This window comes from Gorilla gorilla, chromosome 3, assembly GCF_029281585.2.
Source record: "Gorilla gorilla gorilla isolate KB3781 chromosome 3, NHGRI_mGorGor1-v2.1_pri, whole genome shotgun sequence".
Classification (NCBI taxonomy): domain Eukaryota; kingdom Metazoa; phylum Chordata; class Mammalia; order Primates; family Hominidae; genus Gorilla; species Gorilla gorilla.
The window spans coordinates 115960697-115975496 of NC_073227.2; the positions used below are offsets into that span (position 1 = coordinate 115960697).

Below are 14800 nucleotides of genomic sequence, written 5' to 3' on the forward strand. Positions count from 1 at the left end.
AAAGATGACTCCAAAGTTTTTGTCTAGAAAAAAATGGAGCCATGAAGTTGACATTTGCTGAGCTGGACAAAAATATGAGAGATACAGGGTTGGTGGGGGTAAATTGTAAGTTTGGTTTTTGATCTGGTAATATTGAGACAACCAGGTAGAGATGTGGAAGACACAGATGAATATATACATGTCAGAGGGACACGTCTAGGCTGCAAATATTTATTTGAGGGTTGCCATTTTTTTAGATTGTACTTAAAAGCATGAAATAGAATGAGGTCCCCCAGGGAGTTTGTGTGCTTAGAGATGAGAAGATGCCTGAGAACTAAACTCTGGGTTGCAGGTGGAGAGGATGTAGTGGAACAAGCAAAGAAGACTGAGAACAACCAGCCAGTAAAGTACAGGGGGAGCTGAGGGAGATGTGGGAGTCAGAAACCAAGTGAAGAGAATACGTTGAGGAGGGTATGAGCAATTCTGTCAAAAGCTGCTGATGTGGAGTAAAATTGATATTATATTTAACAATATAGTAGCTATCAGAAACTTTGGTGACAGGTTAGGGGATGGAAAGGGCTCAACAGACTATGAAAGAAGACAGTATGGAACGCTCTTGTAAATTATTTTTTAAAACAAACTTTGGTAAGTTTTATTAAAGAAAAATTTTGCATGGTTTACTTTTCACCCATCTGTTCTGGCATGCTTCTAAGGATATCAGCCACCTAGATCAGTGATAGCCAGTGTACATACTCTGCAGTATTTTCTCCACACTGACCAAATTCAATATTCTTAGTGATGGATGCCAATTTTGGCCAACATGCTGTAGTACTCTATTTGGGAATTCCTCAAAGCTGGGCAGGAAGAATGTTGGCAAGGAAGAGCAATTTCACTTTGTCTTGCATGATCAAATTCAGAGTTTTCTTGTACCCAAGCACATACTTTCCACTTTTAATAACAAGTTGAAGCCTAGAGTTGATGGACTTCAGTGACTTTTTAATCTCATGTTCTGCCACCGTCTTCTTGTTTTAAGGTGCAGGATGGCCCCCAGTCAGGAGCAGCTGTCAAGATGACCAGGGAGCGAGAAAGGAGAGCTGAAGGAATATGAAGGATGATTAAACAGACATAAGAGAAATTGGATGGTAACTCAAAAGCATATAGCTTCAAGGGAAACATTCTAAAGAGAGGTATTTTAGTATATTTGTATGTTGATAGGGATGAGTAGTGAAGAAAATATTTTAAAAAGTAGAAGAGGAAGGGAACAATGGCTGGAATGGTGTGTTTGAACGCATGGTATCCAGAAGATAAGAGGGATTGGCCTTTCATAGGTGCATGGAGAGTATATTCACAAAAAAGCAGAAGTAAAGCTAGACTAAGAAATATGGTGATAAGAATGGGGAGAAACTTCTCTTAGTGCTTGTATTTTCTCAGTGAAATGGGAACCAGAGTCATTAGCCATGAAACAGAAAATATTACAGGCTCAAAAAGTGTGGAATACAGGTGAGCTAGGCAACAACCAGCAGATCAGGAGTGAGGCCAACTGCAGCTGCTTATGAAGCTACAGCCCTGGAAGCAGTGTAGACAGAGCAGAAGCCCAAATGTGCTAAACGCGGGGCCTGACTATCATGGAGCTTCAGGTTCAGGTGAAGTTACAAGATGAACTAGGTGTAGGCTTGAAAACACTAACACTTATACGGCTACCTGTGTTTTTCTTTTAGAAGCAGAAAATAGCACGTATGCCAGTTTTGGAAGACCTCAGAATAGAGTGACACCCTGGCCTCTGGGATGGTTGTTCATTTTCTGACTCCACCAAGGCAAGGAAGTCATCAAAAGGGATGTGGGGAGTGTGGGGAGAAAATACATGAATCATGGGTAATTGGTTAAAATTCAAATCTGGCCGGGCACAGTGGCTCACGCCTGTAATCCCAGCACTTTGCGAGGCTGAGGCAGGTGGATCACCTGAGGTCAGGAGTTCGAGACCAGCCTGACCAATATGGTGAAACCCTGTCTCTACTAAAAATGCAAAAATTATTTGGGCATGGTGGCATGCGCCTGTAAATCCCAGCTACTTGGAAGGCTGAGGCAGGAGAATCACTTGAACCTAGGAGGTAGAGGTTGCAGTGAGCAGAGATAGATCTTGCCACTGCACTCTAGCCTGGGTGACAGAGCTAGACTCCGTCTCAAAAAAAAAAAAAGAAAAAGAAAAAGAAAAAAAATTCAAATCTTACTTGTTTTGTGCTATTTTAGTGCAGCAACAAATCTTGTAAACTAAAAAAATTTGGGGTGAAATAATAACATCTTAGCACTCCTATGAAGTTTAATTGGTTTTATAGTTAATTTGTCTGGACCCAGGTTAGTCATCTTTCTGGGACCCATATTATTAATTTGCCCAGGGTTTTGCAAAGTTATAACAAACATATAAAATGCTGCCTAGTTAACATCACCATTTCACCACTTATTTATTGGTAATCTTTTAAAGACACATATATAAATATTAAATGTGTGCTTAATTGTATCTACAAATATTTGTGGAGACTTATTTGTCATCACTGTGCTTTTTTATTTACAGTGTAACAAGTCTGAGAATTGGAATAGCATGGTGTTAAAACCACTCTTTCAAGTTTAATTTCATGAATAAAAGGAAATTTTTAAAATGCTAGTTTTTCTGTGTTATGGTTCAAATTTGTACTCTGAAATAACCTTTTTAAATTTCATTTACAACCTTGCTAAGATGAACTTTTTCCTCTTGTAACATTCTTAAGTATCAGAAAAACGTTTATATTCAGCTAGCTCTAAAGATCAATTTTAACATTTAATAGATGTATTGCAAGTACAAAAGGCATAATCTTATCAAACTCTTATTATGGAATTTCCCTGTATTTTATAGTTTCTAATTTTCTTTTCTCATTACCCATTTAGAATTTTGTTTAAGTTTAGACTTTGCTATTATTTAGTTCCATATGCAAAATATTGATATTTGGGTTAGAGAGGAGTGGTTGAATGGCTAGAAATACATAAGAACTAATCAGAGGGACCCATTAGTTCAGTTCACAACTGATTTTGGTGCATACCAAAATTAACCAAAACTTCATATTAAATTTTACCTTCACAAAAATTACAATGATACATTATAAACCTAGATGCTGCTGCTTACCAAAGAAACATGTCGTAGTAGGGGAACTCTTGGGTATGTTACATAACCAGCCTGAATCTCAGTTTCCTCCTCATATTGAGGGGACAAAGTGTGATGACCTTGAGGTCTAAGTTTTTCCAGCTCTAAGATGCCAGGAATTCATTTGATGTCATGTAAGTCTTTGCACATGTAAAAGACACTGCCTAATGTTTATCTATTCGGTAAGCAAGACCAACCTTGCTTATCCCTTAAATGTTTCTTAGACTCATTATTTTCTCTCCTCTTTTCACTACCACCATTTTAGTCATGCTAGTCAGCATCTGGATTTTTGCAGTGGCTTTCAAGCTGGGTTTTCTCTGATGTCTATTTTATATCCCGATAACCGGATGTTTATTAATTCATTCGACAAATATTTATTAAATGTCGTACTATGTTCCAGCACTATTTTGTCTCAGCTGTGAGCAAAGCAGACAAAAACATTTTATTTCATAGAGCTTAGTTTCCAGCAAAGATTGAAAGATAATAATAAACCTGTAAAATATATATATATATATATGTGTGTGTATGTGTGTGTGTGTGTCAAATGGTCATAAGAATAAGGAAAATAGACAGAGTTGAAAATTAGGGAAAATTGGTGTGGGGGGATGGGATAGATTTATAATTTTAAATATGATAGGAAAGACCCACTAATAAAAATGACTTTTAAATGGAGACTGTTTAAGCATTTATTGTGAGTGCCACATTTAGTGAGTTCCAGATAATGTGATTCGCAAAGGTATTTTCAAGAGGAGGAAAATGTATAAATACAATTTCAGAATTCAAGGAGATTAGGGTCTAGTGGAGGAAATAAGCAAATAAACCATCAAGTAAAAAAGAGTCATCTATGATATAATGCCAAAAAGCATAAATCCGGATTCAATCTCTACCATTTCCCAGCTGTATAGCCTGGGAAATTTATTTAACACTGCTAGCTTCAGTGTGTTCACCTAGAAAATAAAGAGTATAATAGTACCCAACCCTGTGTCCTAAAATAATTACAAAGCTTAAATATGCTAGCAGATTTTTGTTTTCCTTTTTTCTTATAGACTTAGTGCTGTAGCTAGCATAAGTTGCCACTTAATATATGTCCAATGGTTTAATAAAAGAACAATAAAATACTTTTTAAGAAGTGATTTTTGTTTTACAGTTTTACCCATTGTACACAGAGAGCTGTATAATTCTTTTTTGCTTTTGTGGTAAACCTTGGCTAAGCTTTTTAAATTTATGCTCATCTTTTGAATTATCTGAGCTATAAAAAACATCTAAGGACAACAGCGATTGTGAATTAAAAAAAAAATCTGAAAACTCCACTGATTAAAATGTTAAATTTAAAATGTTAAATCTTTAAATTAAAAGGTTAAATCTCTGTAAATATAATTTTCTATGAACAAAAATAAGTGTTAATATTAATTCTACAGTTATTATTGCTAAAACCTCAAGGCTTCCCAGGCAGAATGAAAGAGTATTATTTTACAAAATGAATCTATTTTCTTGTGCTATATAAAGGTTTTAATTTTGATGACAATGAAAGGCATCTCTAGTACCTAGCTAATAGCTATTTACATATGAGATTAGAGTTGGCCTTTAAAATTATTTTTAGATAGAGTAAAATAAACTTTGCCTCATTTTCTGATGAAATGGGCTTAATCAACTACATCAGTCAATTTCCTACTATAAAAGAGGTAATATGAAAAGAATACAATATATGTACTCTATATATTTGTTTTGCAACTCAGCCATATAATGCAACCAAAGAGACCCACTATATAGTATAAGTAAAGCAATGTTATTTTAATCCCACACTTTTCACATTTTTCAGTATGTTTAAATTAAGAGCCATGTTTAGGATTGCATGAAAAGTCACAGTCCTTCCATTAAATTCGTATACCTAGTACATTTCCAAAATGATAAACCTGATATAAATAAAACCAGGAAAATTGGTTTGATGCATTTTAGTTTCTGCATCAAAAAATATTGAAATAAGCATTAAAAGCAAATAGTTGTCTTTCAAAGCTGTAGTAGATTTTCCCCCTCATAGAATCCATCAGCTTTTGAAGAGGAACAAGTCATTCATTTGAAAACAGAGGTCATATTAGACAAAAAGCAATACATGCATGACTAACAAAATCTTCTCACTCCAGAGCAAAATTTTATTTAAATTTCAAATCAGTAGTGAACCCTATCCAAACACTTTTTGAACAAGAAGGATGAACTGTATTTCTATGGAGATAGTTTGTGAAGTATAACATATGATAGATCTTATTTTTCCTATGCCCTTGCTTACCAATGAAAGCACAGTAGGTCATGAAAAGGTACAGCTTAACTCATAAATAATGTTTAATTTGCTTTATTATTACTCACCATTCAGTTTGGAAGCAAATAAGTAATCTGTGAGTACAATTATAATAATTTCATTACTCATAAAACACTTATATTACATACCTGGAAATACTCTTTTGATGGTTAAAAATAAGCTTAAATATAAGTTGTTAGCAAATAAGTGTAAATAATAGTAAATCACAGAAATTAACTACTCTTTATTTTCAAACATAGGCCAGGGCTGATGTCACTTAAAATTTTTATATCCAGCATCTCTATTTGCAAGATTAGCTAGCTATCTTTGATTTTTTAAAATATATTATACAACTGGTTTGGGAAAATACTTGTATAAAATACACTACACCAAACTAAAGTTAGTAGGTCATTTGGGAAATAAAAAGAAACATGTTATTGAAAATGGAGGCTATTGAAATTTTCAGTGTAAAAGTGACTTTAAATTAAATCCGCAGACAAAAGTTGACACCGAAAAGCATATAAGAAAGGGTGTCATTTTGATATTTTCAAAGTTCTGGATATTAATCATTTTATAGATCAGATAATTGATTATATTTAAAACTTTTGGTCAAGTGTTTAGCACTGTATGCACACTGCCATCCTGGAAAAACATTTGAGGAAGCCACTGATTATGTAGTCTGGACAACGTATTCATGTATTCTACTTTGGATTAGTTCTAATGCACGTGACTACCAACACTCTGATAATAAGTACAATATGTCACTGGAGAATAATAAAATATGAGTTACTGGATGTATCTCGAAAGTGGGGAAGCATAACTAGAATGTATTTTCCACATACCAGTTCTAAACCAGAATCAAGGAAACAGAAACCAAAATGCCTCTTTTGTGGATACAAAGAATACTGGAGGCTTCCATTGGAAGGCAAAGTGAGCTTCTTCATGTTCAGCCCCAAACTGGGTGGGATTCTTCCCACAGTAACAGGGACTTCTTAGAGGATCAAAGTAGAAAAATAGCTTTGGTTTAAAACTGTTCTATAAAAAGAAACAGAAAGATAGAACTACAAGTGCTCAGTTTCTCCTTCCATGCTCACTAGTTAAAAAGCTATCCACCTGACATGGAGTCAGAATATGGATACAGAGGCCAAGGATCCTAGACAATGGGGTTCCCTCCATATCCAAGGAAACATAGGGAGTGGAGAAGCAGGCTAACACTTGCTTCACCTAGAACAACTCTTGGATATGAGATAATGATGCCAAATAAGAAATGGGGCTACACAGACAAAGAATCTATGACTAAAATTGCTGTTTAAGTCAATATTTATCAAGTAGTTACCATGTGCAAATGACAATGCTTTATACAGATATTTGCAAAGAGGTTGAACTCAATAAATATTTGTTGGATTAATGAAAATATGATATAAAAGCTCCAATGGAACTAAAAAAAATCAAAGCCAAAAGTTAATTCAGTTAATTGGCACTATAATTCCAATTGTCTTTGTTTAGGAGTTGAAAAAGAAAGAGAGAGAAGAGCAATCAATATTCAGAGCTCCCATGTGCTCAGCCACGTATTTAATATTTTTATTTCTGTTGTGGACGATAGCCAAAACAAACAAAAAAAAGGCCTTAAGTCTTCCCAGCTCCAGGTATTTGTGTCCTTTGTCATCTAACTTAGCAATGTTCTCAGATTGGCTGTGTGGCTTGCTTGGGTCAGCAGGATGCAGCAAAACACGACCAAGCAGAAGCTGGGAAAGTACTTGAATGATTGAGCTTGCTCTCTCTCGTACTGTTTCTATTACCATGAGGACATACCTGATCTAGCCTGCTAGACTGTAAGAGACATGTAGTACAGCCAATATATTCCTGTTGTCTCATCTGAGACCTGCAAGTGCAATAAAGTTCAGCAGATCTACCTAGAAAGTACCCCAGACAATTGGGCACTGAAAGCTGATTTTTGTATGCCACTGAGGTTTCATGGTTCTTTTTACACAGCATTATTGCAACACTAGATAAATGGTACAGCTTCCTTCCATTCTCCCTCCCTCCCTTCCTCTAGCTCTCTTTCCCTCAACCTCTCTCTTCCTTTTTAAAATGATAAATCAAAATTTATTTATTACTTACTGTATGCCAGGCACAATGGGAAAAAGTGGAGGTGCAAGGATAATAAGACACTAGCCCAATCACTTTATTTCCATGTACATCAAATCTCTCTACAATTCATGTTCTCTTAGACTGTCAAAGTCAATAAGCTATAAAATTAAGTGACTATTTTCAGCCAAAACTAGATTGGTTTATTGTTGAATTCAAATCAAAGCTTTGAGCATCTAACTAAAGGTAAATAACAGACAGTGCTTAGTCATTACTTTTATTGTTAGCTCTAGCCTCATGTCTTAGAGCCTGGGCATAAAGACATGTCCTAATCCATAAGGTTGCTGGTGTCTCATGTGCCAGAAACAAAACAGATCAAGGAGAAGCTACTTTAATCATAGGAATTGTCATGTATGAAACGTATACCATTGTAGGACTATACAAGATGTGGTGATACAACCATCAAAATTAAAAGTGCTTTTCATGGCCTTATAGCAAAAATCTAAAACACATATCCTTTATTTTTAATTAAAAATATATATTATAGGCCGGGCGCAGTGGCTCACGCCTGTAATCCCAGCACTTCGGGAGGCTGAGGCGGGCGGATCACGAGGTCAGGAGATCAAGACCATCCTGGCTAACACGGTGAAACCCCATCTCTACTAAAAATACAAAAAATTATCCATGTGTGGTGGCGGGCACCTGTAGTCCCAGCTACTCGGGAGGCTGAGGCAGGAGAATGGCGTGAACCCAAGAGGTGGAGCTTGCAGTGAGCCGAGATGGCACCACCATACTCCAGCCCGGGCGACAGAGCGAGACCCTGTCTCAAAAAAAAAAAAAAAGATGTATATATATACACACACATATATATTTTATATATATGTATATAAAAAATAAAAATTTCCAAATATATATAAAGGTATAGAGAATAATATAATTCAATGGCATATACCTATTAACTCAAACTCAACAATTACAACTCAGTGCCAATTTGTTTCATTTATAGCCACACTCACCTTCCTTGATTTTAATTTGAAGCAAATATCAGTCATATTTTTAATCTGTATTCAATACATATATCTAAATACTACAAGCTTTTAAAAATTTTTTGATATCCCTACTACACTAAAAATAATAACTTAATGGAAAATCTCATAGTCCATGTTCAAATATTGCCTGTTGTTTCACAAAAATGTTCAAGTGAGACCAAGAGACAAACAACTTTTTGGATTGTAATTGGTTTATATATGTAAGTCTTTTAATTTTAAAATACTAATACTTTTCTCTCTTTTATCTTGTAATTTACATTTTGAAGAAGCTGAGTCATTCGTCTTATAATTCATGACAGTCTGAATTTTCCTATGGAATTATATAATACGTTCCTCTGATTCATTTTTCCTGAAACTGGGAAGTTAGATCTATGGGCTTGATCGTCTTCAGGTTAGATTCTTTGGCATAAATACTTCAGAGGATGTTTTGTGTATTTCCAAAAGGAAGCATGGATGCCTCTTTTTCCAAATCTATCATTTATCTAAATTCATTAATTCACTAAGGACTGCAAAATGCTGATATTTATTATTATTTTGAAAATAATTTCAACTTTTATTTTAGATTCAGGGGGTACACATGCAGATTTGTTACCTGGGTATATTGTATGAGGTTGACGTTTGGGGTATGATTGATCCTGTCACCCAGGTACTGAGTATAATACCCAATAGTTTTTTAACCCTTGCCCCCTTCTCTTCATCCCTGCTCTACTAGTCCCCGGTGTCTACTGTTGCCATCTTTACGTACATGAGTACCCATTGTTTAGCTCCCACTTCTAAGTGAGTACTTGTGGTATTTGGTTTACTGCTTCTGTGTTAATTCACTTGGGATAATGTCCTCCTGTTGCATCTATGTTATTGCAAAGGACATGATTTTGTTCTTTCATATGGCTGCATAGTATCCATGATATATGTATGCCACATTTTCTTTATCCAGTCAACAATTGATGGGCACCTAGATTGATTCCATACCTTTGTTGTTGTGAATAGTGCTGCAATGAACATACAAGTAACTGTGTCTTTTTGGTACGACTATTTATTTTCTTTTAGATGGATACTCACTAATGGGATTGCTGGGTTGAATGGTAGTTCTAAGTTCTTTGAGAAATCTCTAAACTACTTTTCACAGTGGCTGAACTAATTTACATTCCCACCAATAGTACCTACACTTTCCCTTTTCTCTGCAGCTTTGCCTGCATTTGTTTATTGATGTTTTAATAATAACTATTCTGACTGATGTGAGATGGTATCTCATTCCAGTTTTGAGTTGCATTTATCTGATGATTAGTAACGTGGAACTTGTTTTGCATGTTTGATGGCTGCATTTCTATCGTATTATGAGAAATGCCTGTTGTGTCTTTTGCTCATTTTTAAATGGGATTATATGTTTTTTGCTTGTTGAATTGTTTAATTTCCTATACATTTGGATATTAGACCTTTCTCAGATGTATAGTTGTCAAATATTTTCTCCTATTCTGTAAATTCTCTGTTGATAGTTCTTTTCCTGTGCAGAAGTTCTTTAGTTTAATTAGGTCCCACTTATCAAGTTTTGTTGTTTTTGCCATTGCTTTTGAGGAATTAGTCATAAATTCCTTCCCAAGGCTGATGTCCCAAATGGTGTTTCCTGGGTTTTCTTCTAGAATTCTTATAGTTTGAGGTCTTACATTTAAATATTTAATCCATCTTGAGTTAATGTTTGTATATGGGGAAAGGTAGGGGTCTAATTTTATTCATTTGCACATGGCTAGCCATTTATTGAATAGGGAGGCCTTTCCGCATTGCTTATTTTTGTCAACTTTGTCATAAGTCAGAGGGTTGTAGGTGTGCAGTTTTATTTCTGGGTTCTCTATTCTGTTCCATTGGTGTATATGTCTGTTTTTGTACCAGTATTTTGCTGTTTTGGTTACTGTAGCATTCTAGTATAGTTTGAAATTGGGTAATGTAATGCCTCTGGGTCATTTTTTTTGCTTAGGAGTGCTTTGGCTATTCGGGCTATTTTGTGGTTCCGTATGAATTTTATAATAGTTTTTTTCTAGTTCTGTGAAAAATGATGGTGGTACCTTGATAGAAATAGAATTGAATCTGTACGTTGCTTTGGGCAGTATGGTCTTTTTAACAATATTCATTCTTCCTATCCATGAGCATAGAGTGTTTTTCTATTTGTTTGTGTCATCTCTGATTTCCTTCTGCAGTGTTTTATCATTCTCCTTGTAGAGATCTTTCACTTCATTGGTTAGGTGTGTTCCCAGGTATCTTATTTTTCACTGAAGCTACTGAAAATGGGAATGTGTTCTTGATAAGACTCTCAGTTTCAACCATATTGGTGCATAGAAATGTTACTGATTTTTGTATGTTGATTTTGTATCCTAAACTTTACTGAAGTCATTTATCAGTTTCAGGAGCCCTTTAGCAGAGGTTTTAGGATTGTTCTTGGTATACAATCATATCATTGGTACAGAGAGATAGTTTGACTTATTTTCCTCTTTGGATGTCTTTTATTTATTTCTTTTGCCTGATTGCTCAGGCAAAGCCTTTTTATATTGAATAGGAGTGATGAGACTACACCTCCTTGTCTTTTCCCAGTTCTCAAGGGGAATGCTTCCAGGCTTTGCTTGTTTGGTATGATGTTGGCTATGGGTTTGTCATAGATGGTTCTTATTATTTTGAGGTATGTTCCTTGGATACCTGGTTTCTTGAGGGTTCTTATCATGAGTAGCTGTTGGATTTTATTAACAGCTTTTTCTGCATCTTTTGAGATGATTATATGATTTTTGTTTTCAATTCTGTTTATGTGGTGAATCACATTTATTGATGTGCATATATGAACCATCCTTGCATTCCAGGAATGAAGCCTACTTGATCATGTAGAATTAACTTTTTTAATGAGGATTTTTACATCTGTGCTTATCAAAGATACAGGCATATAGTTTTTTTTTTTTTTTTTTCATTTTGTCTTTGCCAGGTTTCTGTATCAGGGTGATGTTGGCTTCATAGAATCAACTAGGGAAGAGTCCCTCCACCTCAATTTTATGGAATACTTTCAATAGGGCTTGTGCCAGTTCTTCTATGTACATCTGCTAGAATTCAGCTGTGTATCCTTCTGGTCTGGAGCTTTTTGTGGGTGAGTAGGTTTTTTATTACTGATTCAATTTCAGAACTCATGTTCGTCTGTTCAGGGTTTCAATTTTTTTTTTTTTTTTTTTTTTGAGACCAGTCTCATTCTATCACCTAGGCTGAAGTGCAGTGGTGCAATCTCGACTCACTGCAACCTCTGCCTCCTGGAATCAAGCAATTCTCTTGCCTCAGCCTGCTAAGTAGCTGGGATTACAGGCACTCGCAACCATGCCCGGCTAATTTTTTTTTGTTTTGTTTTGTTTTGTTTTGTATTTTTGGCAGAGACAGGGTTTCACCATGTTGACCAGGCTGGTCTTGAACTCTTGACCTCAAGTGATCCATCTGCCTCGGCCTCCCAAAGTTCTGGGATTACAGGTGTGAGCCACCATGCCCAGCCCCTCAATTTATTTCTGATTCAATCTTGGGATATTATGTGTTTTGAGGAATATATCTATATCCTCATAGATTTTCTAGTTTGTGTGTATACAGTTTCTGTTCGTAATAGTCTCTGAGGATCCTTTGTATTTCTGTAGGATTGGTTGTAATGTCACCATTGTCCTTTCTGATTGTACTTATTTGGATACTTGCTCTTTGTTAACCTTGATAGCAGTCTATCAATCTTGTGTATTATTTCAATAACCAACTTTTGGTTTCACTGGGTTTTTAAAGACGCAATTTTGGGTCTCAATTTTGTTCAGTTTTGTTCTGCTTTTAGTTATTTCTTTTCTTCTGCTAGCTTTGGGGTTAGTTTGATTTTGTTTTTCTAGTTCCTTTAGGTGTGATGTTACATTGTTAATTTGAGATCTTTCTAATTCTTTGAGGTGGGCATTTAGGTGCTATCAACTTTCCTCTTAACATTGATTTTGCTGCATCCCAGAGATTTTGGTACGTTGTGTCCCTGTATTCATTTATTTCAAATGATTTTTTATTTCTGCATTAATTTTGTTGTTTACTCAAAGTCATTCAGAAGCAAGTTATTTAATTTCCATGTAATTGTGTGGTTTTGAGAGATCTTCTTTATACTGATTTCTATTTGTATTCCACTGTGGTCTAAGATTATGGTTGGTATAATTTTGATTTTTTTGAATTTATTCAGACTTGCTTTATGGCCAAGCATGTGGTCTTGGAGTATGTTCCACATGTAAATGAGAGGAATGTATATTCTGTGGTTGATGGGTGGGTTATTCTGCAGGTATCTATTAGGTCCAATTGGTCAGGTGTTGAATTTAAGCCCAGAAATTCTTTGTTAGTTTCCTGCCTTGATGATCTAATACTGTAAGTGGGGTGAAGTCCCCCGTTATTATTGTGTGGCTGTCTAAGTCTTTTTGCAGGTCTAGACATATTTGTTTTATCAGTCTGGGTGCTCTAATATCAGTTGTTTATATATTTAGGAGAGTTGAGTCTTCTTGTTTGATCAAACTCTTTATTATTGTGTAATGCCCTTCTTTGTCCTTTTTTACTGTTGTTGGTTTACAGTCTGTTTTATCTGATATAAGAATAGTGGCCCCTGCTTTTGTTGTGTGTTGCATTTGCATGATAGATCTTTCTTTCACCCTTTACTTTAAGCCTATTTGTGCCATTACCTGTGAGATGGGTCCCTTGAAGACAGCAGATGGATGGATCTTGTTTTTTTAATCCAACTTGCAACTCTGTGCCTTTTAAGTGGGGCCTTTAGGCCATTTACTTTCAAGGTTAATATTTATATATGAAATTTTGATTCTCTCATAAAGTTGTTAGCCGTTGCTTTGTATTTTCTATTGTCTGGTTGCTTCATTGGGTCTGTGGACTGTGTTCATAAGTCTGTTTCTGTGGTAGGAGTTATGGTTTTTTTGTTTCCATGTTTAAAACTCCCTTAAGGATTTCTTGCATGATATGATATTCTTGGTTGTAATTTATTTTCTTTAAGAATGCTGGGAATAGACCCCAAATCTCTCCTGGTTCGTAAGGTATCTGCTGAGAAGCCTGCTGTTAGCCTGATGGGGCTCCCTTTGTACATGATCTGACCATTTTCTCTAGCTGCCTTTGAGTCCTTTTTCTTTAGCATTAAACTTGGACAGTTTGGTGACTATATGCCTTGGTGATGTTCATTTTTTTATAGTATCATACAGATGGTCTCTGTATTTCTTGCATCTGGCCATCTACTTCTCTAACAAGATTATGAAAATTTCCTTGAATTATTCCCTCAAATATATTTTCCAGGTTCTTTTGTCTTTCTCAGGAATGCAAATAATTCATAGGTTTGGTTGCCTTACATAATCCCATATTTCTTGAAGATTTTGTCCATTTAAAAACTTCTTTACTTTTTATTTTTGTCTGACTGGGTTAGTTTGAAAGACTGGTATTCAAACTCTGAAATTCTTTCTTTGGCTTGGTCCAGTTTATTGATAAAGATTCAATTGTAGTTTTAAATTTCTTAAGTGAGATTTGCAACCCAGAAGCTCTGATTGGTTTCTTTTTTAGGATGTTCATCCCTTCCTTCATTTCCTGGATTGCTTTACAAATTTCTTTGTGTGGATTTTCAACCTGGTCTTAGATCTTGTTAAGCTTCCTTTCAGTTTTTGTTTTTAATTATTTTTCTGTCATTTCTGTCATTTCCATTTTGGTTAGAGGCCTTTGCCAGAGAGCTAATGTGATCCTTTGGTGGTGTCACTACATTCAGATTTTTCATGGTGCCAAAATTCTTGCACTGTTTGGTTCTTTCTTATCACAGATTTTGGCACTTCTACTTTTTGTGATTATTTTTTGTGCATGTAGGATTTTTTTTATTTTCTCTTCATTTCCCCCTAATATATTTTTTTCTTCTTTCCCTTTCCCTTTAGCCCCCTCCCCAGAAGGTGTGACTGTATAGAATTTTAAGTAAGGTCTTTTGGTTTTGCTTTTATAACCCCATGCCCTTCTGTCAGCTGATACTATATTTATATCTCTTACACTTGCTAGCTAAACCTAATTATCAGGTGAAACTGCTCAAGACATACTTGGTTGCCCTGAGATACAGTTGATATAAAAAAAGTGAATAAATGCTTAATTCTTTTCTGTGTTAACCACTTTTCAAAATAATGAATAGCATCTTCCAAAGGTGAACAAAGAGTTTTCTTTCCTATTGTGTTT

At 35.3% G+C, this 14800-nt stretch overlaps 1 pseudogene; it reads right to left on the minus strand.

The window, feature by feature from the left end:
- Positions 1 to 656: 656 nt before the first annotated feature.
- The window catches only part of LOC101128684 (large ribosomal subunit protein eL30-like), a 71855-nt pseudogene continuing 57711 nt past the window's right edge, over positions 657 to 14800 (minus strand).